This window comes from Malurus melanocephalus, unplaced genomic scaffold (genome assembly GCF_030028575.1).
Source record: "Malurus melanocephalus ecotype Western Australia unplaced genomic scaffold, MMel_1.1 scaffold_344, whole genome shotgun sequence".
Classification (NCBI taxonomy): domain Eukaryota; kingdom Metazoa; phylum Chordata; class Aves; order Passeriformes; family Maluridae; genus Malurus; species Malurus melanocephalus.
In genome coordinates this window covers 532,690-544,684 of record NW_026623576.1, presented here as the reverse complement: position 1 = coordinate 544,684, position 11,995 = coordinate 532,690, and positions in this window count along the sequence as shown.

The following is an 11,995-nucleotide window of genomic DNA, read 5'->3' as shown; positions in this document are numbered from 1 at the left end:
GTACATTGAGTTGTCTCTGAAGAGCAGACGTGAGCAGGTCTGGGAAAGCCTGGGATAAGAACCAGAGACCAAGCAGCATAAAAACTGTGTTTGGTGCCTACAGGTCCCAGATCAAGGGCTTGGACCTAGATGATCTTTGGSTGCCTTCCAACCCAAATCATTCTGTGATTCTAAGGAATCCTTTGAAATTGTGCTCACACATAGGGAATCWTCATACTCAGGAGTACGGAAGAGTGTAGAAATGGTTAGTCAAGATTTTTTGGTGGTCTGAGTGGGACCTCCCTTCACTTTTCTTTAAGTGAAGACAACTGTAGTATTATTTCAGCACACATTCTAATACCAGAATTAACAGATTRGGGGTTTCTTTTAAACTAGTAATTTCTTTATTAATTTTTTGCCGAGCTTCTCCAAGTGTCTGTTACCATAGCAAAGACCATTTAGATGCTACACTACATAATTTGCATGAAGAAATTGGCTAAAGTGGTACAGCTGCACGCGGAAGGCAGGGAAGGAATAGAGAGGCTCAACCTCTGGATGTGAAAAGTGCATTTTGACTGCTTGAAGTCATGGGCAAATCAGATCCTTTGCCCTTGTTTGCACATCTTGACATCAGAGGCAATAGAACTTATCCCTGGATTTTTTTTACACTGAATAATTCCTGTTTAATTATAAAGTCACATTCTTCAGCTTCCCTCAGCAATGAGTTTCCGGAACATATTCAAGTCTTCTGTAGTTAGTTTTTCAAAATCTGAAGCTGTTAGCCTTCAAGGGTTTGTTTTAGATTGAATTTCATCATTAATCTCAGCTCTTCTGTTTTAAATAGGGACAGTTTTTTCCCTTGGTGTCACGTCTTTTTCATCTTCTTATTCATGCCACCTTTTTGGAGAGCCACTGCTCCCTGCAAAAAGAAATCACTAAAGCTGAGTTCTCTCAAAGCTTGGGAAGAATTTCAGCTCTTCGCCGAGGAACTCCCTGCCTTGCCTTGGGGTGTTGTCTTACCTCCTGTGGTCCCTCTACCATTTCTCAACCGGTTGTTTAGAGAAGGACTCAATGCCATCTGCTATTTTTTCCTAATGGCAAGGAAAGAGATCTTGAACTAGTTCCATGTGGCTTTTTATAGACCTGAGGTTATGATGGTCTTAATATGCTGAACTGGAAGTTTTACAGCCGGGGCTGCCATTACTTGGTCTGTTTGTGGCTGGTTACTATATACAAATGAGAAGTCAACTTAAGCTGGCTGTGTCAAGAATGAACACCCCACTCTCAGGGCTAGAGGCTTTGGTTTACTGCAGTTACCACCATTAACACTGGCAGAACTGTAATTTAACAGCTTACTTTTTTGATTTTGTTGTGCTGCTTGATTTTTTGTTTTGTTGGGTTTTGGGAGGGTTTTTTTTTTTTTTTTTTGTGGGATATATAATTATCCCCTGTTGTGATAATATTTGCCAAGCAATGAATTCTTCACATTCTTATTCAGGTTAAGCTGTTGAAGCCACGGAGAGTTTTGTCATGGCAAGGGTTGATTAAATGGCTGAATAACAAGAACGCAGGTTCTAATTAATGGTATCCCATTGAAGAGTCTCCTTGCTTCTCTTCCACTTGTGAAAAATGTGGTGTTTCTCTCAAAGAAAAATAAAAGTGTATTTAAAGTAATTTCAARTGAATGACTAATGAGTAGCTCAAGCAATATTACAATGAGGCAATTTGTTTTGTAACAGGAATAAGTACTCAGAAACCCGTCTTTGCAGACTAATACTAGAAGTATTAAAAAGAGAGTTAGATGGAAGAATTTCTATTGACTTAGAATCCTGGAGTCATTGAGGCTGGAAAAGACCTCTAAGATCGAGTCCAGCTGTTAACCCAGCACTGCCAAGCCCACCATTTCCTCCTGTGATTTTCAACAAACCTGGACTTGTATGACCTTCACTATAAAAATGAAGAACTCCAATACAAACTCTGTTTCCTTAACTATTGTTGCAAATAAAAAAATCTAATGCAAATCAAAGAAGCGCTGTTCCTGAATTAGTCCTCAGACTCTTGATGACATTTTTGAGACCATAGTGGAAATGTCAGATGGCTAGCATAAGGCAAATTTTTATGTCACTGGAGTAAGTGGGTTTTTTCGCCTTGGATGGCAAAAAATATATTTTTTCATATTTTTTCTCAAGTTTAAGAGAGCTCTTGTAAATTTGGCATTGTGCTTTTTGGTTTGGTTTTTTTTTTTTCCCTGCCTCTCCTCTTTTCCATTTAAAGAATGAATCTGGATGTGAAAGGGATAGATTTGAAGCTTCCAGTTTCACTCGGATTTCATCAACATCTCTATGCTGGAGTGTGCCATATGTCTGAAAGCTCAGCAGGTTTGTCCAAGCAAGAACTGCAGAATTTAATCCTGAGTCACTAATATTATTTATTTTTTAAAAATCTAATGAGCTCTAATGTCTACCATCACTTTTTTTAACTGCTAGCTGGAGCTATAAATGGGCTATAAATTCAGTACAGCCTTATCTGCTGTATCTCGCTGTGCACCTGCTTCACAGGCAAACCTGTGCTGTTCATCTCTTAGCTAGGAACAGGATGCTGATTTGGCTCCATGGAAGTTTAAAAGGATTGCAGTCTGGTTATTTCAGACATCTGTCAGAAGTGGTCATTAAGCCCTTCCTAGCTCACTAAAGAGGGAGCTGCTGGCAATGTACCCATCATGATTTCTTTAGGACATCAAAATTAGTTCCTGGTTTTASTCTGCAGAAGCACAAATTAGAGACATAAATCAAAGTCCGACTGTTTGAAGGGAGATATTTGGCTTTTGATTTTATGTGAGGGACAGATGAATCTTGGTTTATTTCCTCAGCTTTGCCTACTTTATCAGTGTGTTTTGTGGAGGTGAGAGGCCACAAGTCCCAGGAACTCAGTGCCAGGGAGGAAGTCAGCCTTGGCAAACCTTTTGTTGTGSCACTGCCTCCATAGTCATGCAGCGTGCCTGTAGTATGTTAGGAATGGCCCAGAAAAAGCCAGATAACGTAAGAATTACGTTATCTGGAAAGTACCAGTAATACTTAAAGCTATGAAAGATTTGCCTGGCAGCTTTTGTAAGGCTATTCAGAAAAGATATTTTGGGATGGTATTACATCAAGGTTAACACGTTTCCCTGCCAGCACCACCAAAAAGATGRGGGGCTATTTCATGCATTTCAARCCAGTGATGKACTCCACAAATATATTGTTGGCCTYCTCCCCTCCYAGGATATGGKTCCAGACCTCCACTTTCAAGCCAATTGGTCCAAACCACAATTTCTTTAAAAGCTATGTAAGGACTGCAACTGCAGCATTGCAGCACAGACAGAAGCTCAGAGGAGGGGTAGCCTTGCAACGTAGGAAATTATCCCCAAGTAAGATGTATACCATGAGTAACAACACTGTGCTACAGAGCACAGCCTAATCCATTTCTACAGCCATAGCAATCCTGGACAATTGCATCTGCTTTTACAAACCTGGTTTTATGTCCCTTGCTCATCCTCTCCTCAGTCCCAGAGCTCCAGCCTTCCTGCCTGCAAGCTTGCTGTTGCTGGCAGGTGCTCTGCCTTTCTGCTCCTGTGTTCTGGGGTGGCAGGGAGTGATGCTCACAGCTATCTGAATATTTGTGACCTGCCCTGGTGTCACTGCTCTGTGTGAAGCCTCTCTGCAGGGAAATTATTACTCATGTATCTCCACAAAATCTCCAYAACAATCATGCCATTGTGTGGATGYTTTTATGTTGTTTCTCTTTCTGGTCAACACTGAAGTGCACTGCTAAGATGGCAAGGAACTCTCTGCAGCTGTTTCAAATGGAAATAGCTATTGTGGATATTATACAGTAAATGCTTTCCTAGGCAGTTATCCATGCATRAGCTATGAAATGGAATTTGAAGAATAACAGTCTTACTTTGGTTGTTAATTATCGCTTCTGCAATGCAGCTCTTCTAAAGAACATTAATGGCAGTGCCATGAACAGTAAAGCTCCTCTGCTGCTGTTGTGGCTCYCCCTGCATGTGTTTTGGGAGGCAGTGAGCAGCCTGGGGTGCCTGCCCATTTCTGACTGATGTCATTCTGTCCCAGCTGTTGGTCCTTCTGCCATGCACTCAGAGATCTCTATTGCAAAGGCACTTGTCACAGAGTTTTTCAGTCCTTGCTGACCACATTCTGCAATATCACACAGGCACTGGGGAGGATGTGAGAGCATAGTACTGTGCTCAAATAACAAGTTTAACCAAACCCTTTTAAGTTTGGATGTCATCTTTGCTCTTCTGTATCATTCATATTCTTGTGTCATTGTGACAATGGAAACCTTGCATCACCTTTGCAGGGAGGTTTCATTTAACCCCACCACTCCTCCCCTGGCATGAAACAGCAACATGGCATTACAGATTTATTGGAAGGGAGTTTGTTATCCCTAAACTTGATCACAGAGGGAAAACAAGAGATGGGAACTACGTGAATTGCTGTCTCACAATTGAAAGACATGCTCATCAGCAGGAGTAAGGAGACAATTCTGTATGTTTATCCAGTGAATTTCTTTGCAAAGTCAGCAAAGAAACCATAAACAATTAAATACATCAAGACCTTCACTGTCTCCTCCTTAGCCTGGGATTTATTCCCATTAATTTCTTTAGTTTAGTSCCTCTTGCCACAGCTCCACTACAGGTCAAGATTTCTCTTGGTATCCCCATCCTTTCATTGCTGTGCTCAGAGGCTCATGTTTGTTCTCACCCAAAGAGACTGTCAGACAAAGCCTGTGCACTCCAAGCATGAATTTTATCAGAACTATTCAGACTCTCAGTACACACCATGCCCCTCTGCAAAGTCTATGCTGATGCCAAAAAAATAATTTCAAACCACTGGATATAGAACTAAAATCTCTCCTGAGGACAAGGCCGGCAGAAAAAAATATAGTAACCTAGCAGCGTGGCTCTAATTAATAAAAAAGTGCTRGGGAATCTCTGAGGGTGCTGTTAGTGTCAGAGGGCACAGCTTGTAATGTTTGGACAGAATCAACAGGTCAGAAAACTGTAGGATGAAAAACAGGAATCTCAGCATCAGCCTTCAATATACTCTTTGAGCTGGAAAACAGAACACAGCACAAAATAAGCACAGAGTAAATCAGTGCTGCCCATGTGAGCCAGCGGTGAACCCACAGCAGGCACAACAAAAGTGAATAATTTGGCTCTCCCATTCCAGAGACATCAGAGTGTTCCTGGCAATGGCATGCTGACAGCATTCTCCCACCCTTCCTAAGGACATGGATGGCTTAAAAGCAGATGCCTAAAGCCCTCTGAGACATCTCAGCWCATCTGCAATAATTGCACAGCTTTGATAGAGAAGACACAGCACTGCTGGGGACCTTCACCCTCCTGCAGCAGCAGCCAGAAGTCCAGGTGGAGTACCAGAGATTGTTCTAGACACCCATATTTAGGCCCTGTAATAATGCTGAGAGAAGAGATTTGATATCAGGAAAGAGCACCTAAATTCAGGCATCAATGTGGGAGTTCACTTTACTCCAGCCCATAGAAATATGTTGTGTATAACTGATGAAYCTAGAAATATTAATCTCTCCAAAACCAGGATTCAATGGTCTGAAAGAAAGTGTCTAATGCTATTTTAGGTGTTGTGGAGTATCCCAGTTGGCATCCAGTTGCTCCATGAAAAAGCATGGGCTTTCTCTGTCTTGCATCATGTTTACCAGCCCCATGWAGATGTCTCATCTGCCCCTGGAGTGTCAAATGACAGAAGGGCCAGTGTTAAAGGAATCGAAGCCCATCTGTGCGGGGCATTTGATCCATCCTCCAGGCTGAATCATCAAACTGATCTCTCTGATTAAAGAGTGCATCAAACTGATCTCTCTGATTAAAGAAGGAGCCAAAAAACTAAAGATTTTAAGATAAGATATAAGCCTGACTCCCAAAATAAAGCTATCACACCAGAAAAAAATAGCAAGATTTGGGAACTGAAAGCTCCTTTTAACCCACAACTAGATGATTATGGGTGCAACTGTCTCTATTCCATCTTTCTCTTATCCCCCCGAAATGGCAATCCAGCTTACAAGGTGATGATTATTTTTAAGTCAGTTTTTCACAGTCCCTCTTCTAACTGTGCCCCTGCTGTGAAAGAGGCTTGAGAACTCCCTATCACTTAGARAAGAATGCCATGAAAGTGTTCAACTAGGGACTTAGAAGCAAAGTATGACATGAGGCAAGAAGCTTCAAATTAGGTCTTCCCCTTGCAAGGTGAAAGGTGGGAAAGTGTCTCTTTGGAAAATTCACCAGRTCTTGTGCTCAGACAAAAACATTTGGATTTGACTAATTGCAACTATGTCCAGCATCTGATGAGATGGAAATTTTACCATGGAATCAGAACTACTGGGGAGATTTAGCCAGAGACAAAAAGCAGCTTAAGGTAGGACATTCTGGATGTAGCTGCCCAAGGGGCTTACAATTGCCATTTGTGATCTAGACTTTTTTTCTGTCTATGTCAACTCCTGAGAGAAACCGGTAAAATGGGATGGAAATATGTCTTSTAATCAGTAACTTGAAAAGCATTCTCCTCCCAACAGGAAAACATTCTCTTTCTCCAAGTCTTCTCTTCTTGGAGGTGATATCTAAGTAGAGAGGTTCAACAGCTACCAAAAAATCTGAATAATTAGGATTTATTTTCATTTTGGCTACTAGCTAGTAGCTGTACTTGTCATCCATTTAATAGTCTAACCATCATGTACTGCAATTTCCTAGAAATTTCAGAAAATTGGGTTGCAATTGCTTGTGGAAGGCAGAAGAAACGACTGAACTGTTCCTGGCAGACATTTATGGAACCTGCTTTTCAAGACCAGCCAAGAGGTGCAGTTTTCATTTTACTGAGGTCTCTGAGGAGCAGAGGGTCGCAGGTGCTGGGTGCAAGAGYGAAAGCAGGTTTGCACAGTTCGGTTTTGTGCAGCCTCTGGTTGATGCTCCAAGTTAGAAGATTGCAYAGCTGTAGCACAAACATTAGGGACACTCTAAATCCCACTTAGCCCAATAAGATTAAATTGAAAAACATATGCAAGCACACTGCTGAATGACAACCACAAATGTGTTTGAGCATGTGGCATTACTTGACACCTTTTTGTATCCTTGGTGCCTCTCTAGACTGAGACTTACATGGCAWGAAGTTGCTCCAACCCCTTATGAGCCAACAAGTTCCACAGTTGAGTGCCCTCTGAGCTTCTTAGCTTCTTAAACTGTGCTTCTTAGCAAGATTAAAGGGCAAATGCTGATTTAAAGAGAAAAAAATAGCATAGGTAGACAGACACCCTTCTCCCATCCCCATGACATTTCAAAACATTTGTAAACTGCAAGGTGTGAGTGTGTGACTCACTTGGTGGGCACAGATMTTGCAGCCATCTATGCTGAAGGAGGACCACATGGAAGAGAACTGCTTTGGYATGTTGTTTTTTCCAAACTATATCACTATGAAGACCGGACAAGAATGTACTTACTCCTCAAAACTGGAACGAGAGCCTGCAAACAGAGCTATATCCAGCAAAGTTTTATAGACTCAGAATTATCTCCAGCATCTGTGCAGGAAACATGAGAAAGGACATTCATGCAGTGATTTAAGATGTTGCTAATGAGGATAAGGTTGCTTCTACCAACTCTTGTCAGCTTCCCCATGCACATTCAAACTATTCCATCATTTTTAGTCCTTCTCATGAACACCAAACTGCTATGGGCTCCCTTCTAAAGGCCACCACCTAACAGGTCTCATGTGCTCTGATAAACCTGTACAAGAAGGAAGACTTATCTAAGAGCATTCTCTGTGGCCACTCTTCCTCTGCAGAAAGCTGTGTCACTGGTTTGTGTATGGTCTGACCAGAAAAACATTTCTCTACAGCTTGACTGATGAGAGAATTCAGGACCAGATAGTCATTGCCTTAGTTCTTGGTGGCAAAATGCATCTTCCTAAGAGCAATGCTGCTGGCATTACTATCTCGAGCCTTGTAGCACAGCTCTTTCAAGTCAGCTGTGACCTAGGACCAGGACAGCAACAGCCAAAGCAGTGTGAAATCCTTTTAAAAGAATAGCACTTTCTATTTTTAATTTTTTTTTTTGGATGACAAAACAAGTATAGCCTCAGTTGAAGGGGAAAATTTCTATAAACGTACTGCTTAACTTGCAGTGTTTTAAAGATTTTCTTCTGCACTTCTAACTTAACATCTGGCTGTGCTGCTCTGAATAGAAGAAGCTCCTTTAATAAGGATCTTCGATTTGCTGGTTCTAAAGAACAGCTCATGAAACACCAAAATTCTTATCTGCTACTTTAAAAAAACGTAATAAACAACAGAGATAAAACCTGCATACAGCTAAAAAAGTGGGGTGCAATATTTTTATTTAAATTCAGCAGTGAGTAAACGTGCCATGTTACTTAGGAAAATGCCTTGCCAGTGTTTGCTAATCACTCTTCCTAAACGTAACAGATACCCATGGTCCAACAGATATGCATGGTCCAACAAACTGTAGGTCAATCTTCAGGTTCAGTGAAAGGCAATATCCTGAAAGAAAAATGACTTTGGCAGTTTGTGATCAGCAACTTGAATTACAGTCTCGGTACTCGCAACATCACACCGTTTCATTTAAGAAACATGACCACATATTTGTAAAGTGAGGACTGGTTTTTTATTTCATTGCAGAAGCCAAGTTAAAAATCATAAAGATAGCAAGAGAGCAACAGCCTGCCTCATCCAGAGGTGGAAAAATCAGAAAGGAGCAGTTAAGTCTAAGAAGAAAATAATTATATATAATATATATATAATGATTTATGTAATATATATAATACCAATTATAACATTGGGCTAATGGTTGTTTAATAAGAGAGTTCTGTGCTTGTGACATTGCTCTGATCTCTGGATACAAATGTGGTATTCATTTTTTTCATTGTCAGTACCAATTAATCAAAAGCATTGCAATACCTGGTGTTCCCTCTCTCTGGATTCATCCATTTCCTATACTTAGGGCTCAGAAGCATTGCTGGAAGGTGAGACCGAAGTGAATCAAAGGCAGGGGCTGTGTCCCTGGGGACAGGAAGGAAGAGCTTTTGGCCCTGCAGGCTCTGCCGTTGCTACCAGAGCTGGCTTGGCTGACTACCTGCGGTTAACCCAAACAGTGCCCAGCACATGCAGGGAGAACCTGCTCCAGTTTTTAATCCAGGGGAACCATGACAGTAGTTGAAAACAAAACAATAGGCCTTTTGGCAGAACCAAAATAACTCAGGAAAAAGCATTTAGGAAATCCTTCCTTCTTCACCCCTCACAGACAAGGCAGGGCTGGGTTGGAGCCAGCTAAGGCACACATGTGCCAGATGAGAGCACAGGGTGAGATGAACTTTCCTGGTCCCAGTCTCCCACCATGCCACCCAGAGCCAGACAGGATATTTCTGAACTGCTGTCTTCAGGGACTAATTAGCTCAGGCTTAGTTTCAAATGAGCCATGAGACCCTCTTGAGTCAAACATCAAAATTCCAATCACTCGATCATAGATCTGACCTACTCAGCTTTCTGTGAGGCAGGAGGGGATAGMCTGAATGGGCACCTGCGATGGTTCCCACCAGTCAACGGCTTTTCCACGATGGGGAGCCATCAGCAATCCAGGTCTTGGGGAGCTTGGCAGAGCAGCACCCAACTCCACCTCAAAGAGTGGATGCCCTCAGTGCTCCCACCACCACAAGCAGGAGGTTTTGCTCCCCACAGATGTTTCTGCCTCCCCAGCCACCTACCAGCCCTTAGGTGGCCCTGGCACTTGCTGGCTGTGACATCACTGAGCTTGGTAAGTCTCTCCCCATAGGACAGGGGTCTTCTCCTCCTGGAGAGGGTTTGTGTGTGCCACAGTGGCCAGCTAGTGCCCAAGTGAGGGCAAGGAAACAGTGGCACTATGTGGTGGGAAACGGTGGGAAGATGAACAAAAGTGAAGGAGGAAGATGAGCCACATTGTCATTTCCATTCACTGTCCTGTGCTAGCACAGAGGTTCCCACCCTACCAAGAGTCCTGCAGCTGACTTATTTAAATCAATCAATGGTGTGTTCAAGTTATGAATGTGCCTACGAGCTCATGTTTGACCTTGTTCCCCAGAAGTGAACTCCTTTGGCTCTGATGTRGATGTGATGTAAGCTGTTCCTGCTTCAGTTAAATATGGCCTGGGAAGCAGCTGTTTAATAAACTGCAGATGCATTTAAGGGTCTTCACATTTAAGGCTATTTCTTATTTTAAAAGAGCCTGGATRTGTTTATTTCTATCCCAGGGTGCAACTTTTCCAAAGTAATTGTTCTTGCATCCCAGCCTCTCTCAGCAACTTTTCCTAAAATCTTTCCTAAAAACTATACAGAAGAATCCTGAAAATGTTGGAAAAACGTGTTTCCTTATCTTAGTGCACTTAAGATGTATAACTCATGTRGAATAGCCCCACTGTCCCACTCAGTGACTGTGCATACACCTAAGAGAAATCAAGTTTAAGTTGAACTACATATATCCACATGTGTGTACATGGACTCCACACAAACACACACATTTCTTTAAGAAAGGGTTTCACAAAGTCTTTGACACACATGAGGGAACAGYATGAAGCTGTGTCAGGAGAGGTTTAGGTTGAWCATTAGGAAAGRGYTCTTCATGGCACCAAGCCTGCCAGAGTTCAGGAACTGTTTGGACAACACTCTCAGGCACATGGTGTGACTCTTGGGGCTGTCCTGTGCAGGGCCAGCAGYTGGAATTCAGTGATCCTTGTGGGTCCCTTCTAGATCAGGATATTCTATGATTCCATGATTTTTTAAAATGTGCAGCAAGCTTTTGAACCCAGGTGAACGTATCTCACTCCAAGAACACCCAAACATCCACATCTTTTAACTGTGCAATTGCCTCCCTATGGTACCAGGAAATACACTGAAGCTGGACACCTGACACAGCCTGGCGCACTCCTGATCCTGCCCCCCACACCTCTGAGGAAAGAGGGAATACCCTGGCATGGTCCTTCCCTGGGAAATTGAAACCTGAAGTCAGCAGCACTTCACAGCCCTGACATGAGCTCAGCTACCAACCTACCGGGGTAGTGCCAGAGCGTTGTCTTTGATATCTTTCAGAGTGTCAGTGGTGTTAATATCCAATTATAGCAAAAAAATGAGCTCTGAAACCAAGGAAAAACTGATGCTGCCTTTCCATAAGCTGGGAAATCTTTGTTCCTGGGAAAGAGAGGGTTTTTTTTGTCAACTATGAAATACATAAAATAACTGGAGATGTGCTTTCTTTAAAGTGAGAATGAAGGCTTTTTAAATTTGGTGCTATTCTTCCAAAGTAAAAGAGACCTTATACACAGAAAGATTTTGCTAATATATGAGCAGAAAAATGAAACTGCTTAGCACTGTCAAAGACTAAAGTTATTTTGATCAATATCTGACACCTYACTACATTTCAGAAACACAATTTACCTTTCTCTATTTTTTATTCAATTTTACATTTCAATTGGCATGGCTTTTTATGCTTGCTGTTTTCAGTCCGTGGCAAGCTGCTGAGCGWGTTAAAAAGGCTGACGCAAAGAATGGCACCAGGCATTACCCTCTGCACCTCAGTATACAGGATCCCCCTGCCTCTGTGGGGATTAGATTACTRCTGAGTGAGAAAGCCTTCATGGTCAAAAATACCCTGGGTCCACTTCCTGACTTTCCATAACAAGCAGCAACAAAAGAAAATCTGCCATGTGTACCGGAGGACAGTGCTTTTCCCTTCACTCCCTCATGCTGGCTTGGGATGCCCTGCCTCAGCAAGCTGGAGGGCTTCCACTCACCAGGAGGAACAGGGAGATATTCTGCCTGGAGAGGTGCTCCCAGAGGTGATGGAGGCTGTGCTGATCCTCTGCAGTGACAACGATGAGATGGCAAGGGACCACCTGCAGGGACAGGCTGCTCCCACTGATCCTCCTTTTTCTTGTCATCCCATGGGAACCTGATG